Here is a 1,846-nt window from a genome sequence, read left to right on the forward strand (position 1 = left end):
TTGCATGCATCCCAGTTAAATGTACCGTGGCTAGCTTCTTCAACCAGTCTGGAGCTTAAAGGCCAGCTTCAAAATGCTGGTGGTGTGCTTTTTTCTACACATAGCTTCAGTCCGCTTGGAAGAAAACTGGATTGGTTCAACAAGTCTTTATGTAAGGTACAAAGAGAGCCTATTTGTAGCCTAACATGAGTGTCAAATAATCAGTACCTGTTAAACAGACTGACAACCTGGCTGAAGACAATGCTACCAAAGAGGATAAGGTACAGGCTATGATGGTACAGTCTTGCTGTGAATACAACCCAGTCAAGGAAGTGTCAGGTATGTTCCTTGAAGGTTATGGGAACATCGTAGAGATGTTTGTTTTAAGAAGAGAGATGCATGCATACCTTTTCCTTTTTTTTTTTTTCTTTTTCAAAAAACTTCTAGTTACATGAAAGACCCCTGGGATCCACCTCCACCATAGTACATTTGCTTTCGTTTTGGAAAACCTGGCCACCATAAGGTTAAGTCTTAGGTTGAAGTCTCATTGTTGAGACCTAGGCATAAGTCTTGGAGCTAAGTCTTAATGTTAGAGTCTTAGGGTTAAGTCCTAAGTTTAAGTCTCAGGGTTAATTCTTAAGTTTAAGCCTTACGGATTGAGTCCTAGGGTTAAGTCTTAAGTTTAAGTCTTAAGTTTAGGTCTAAGGGTTAAGCCTTAGGGTCAAGTCTTGGGGATAAGTCTCAGGGTTATGTCTTAGAGTTAAGTCTCAGTGTTAAGTCTTATGGATAAGACTTAGGGTTAATTTGTAGGGTTAAGTTTTAGTGTTAAGCCTTAGGGTTAAATCTTATTGTTAAGCCTTAAGGTTAATTCTTAGGGTTAAGTCTCAGGGTTAAGATTTAGGGTTAAGTCTTAAAGGTTAAATCTCACGGTTAAGTCTCAAGGTTAATTCTTAAGGTTAAATCTTATGGTTAAGTCTTAGGGTTAAGTATTAAGGTTAAAACTTAAGGTTAAATCTTAGGGTTAAGTTTAGGGTTAAGTCTTAGGGATAACTGTTAGGGTTAAGTCTTAGGGCTAAGTCTTAGGGTTAACTATTAGGGTTAAGACACAGGGTTAAGTCCCATGGTTATATCTTAGTGTTAAGTCTTAGGGTTAAATCTTACCTTTAAGTCTCAGGGTTAAGTCTTAAGGTTAAATCTTAATTTAAGTCTTAGTGTAAAGTCTCAGGGTTGAGTCTTAAGGTTAAGTCATAAGGTTAAGTCTTTGGTTTAAGTTTTACGGTTAAGTCATAGGGTTAAGTCTTATACTTTAAATCTCACGGTTAATTCTCAAGGTTAACTTATAAGGTTAAGTCTTAGGGTTAATTCTTGTAGTTAAGTCTGGGGATAAGTCTAAGGGTTAAGTCTCAAGGTTAAGTCAGGTTTAAGTCTCAGTGTTAAGTCTTAGGTTTAAGTTTTAGGGTTAAATATTAAGGTGAAGTCTTAAATGTAAGTGTTAGTGTTAAGTCTAAGGGTTAAGTCTTAAGGTTAAGTTTTAAATTTAACTCTTAAGGTTAAGTCTTAAGGTTAAATCTTAAGGTTAAGTCTTAGGGTTAAGTCTCAGGGTTAAGTCTTAAGGTTAAATCTTTAAGGTTAACTATTCAGGTTAATACTTACGGTTAAATCTTAAGGATAAGTTTTAGGGTTAAATCTTAGGGTTAACTCTCAGAGTTAAGACTTAACATTAAGTCTTAAGTTTGAGCCTTATGAATAAGTCTTAGGGCTAAGTCTGAACGGTGAGCCTTAGGGTTAAGTCTTAGGGTTCAGTATTAAGATTAAGTCTGAAGGTTAAGTCTTAGGGTTCACTCTTATGGTTCAGTCTTAGGGTTAA

The sequence above is a fragment of the Falco cherrug genome, chromosome 5, assembly GCF_023634085.1.
Source record: "Falco cherrug isolate bFalChe1 chromosome 5, bFalChe1.pri, whole genome shotgun sequence".
NCBI classification, from domain to species: domain Eukaryota; kingdom Metazoa; phylum Chordata; class Aves; order Falconiformes; family Falconidae; genus Falco; species Falco cherrug.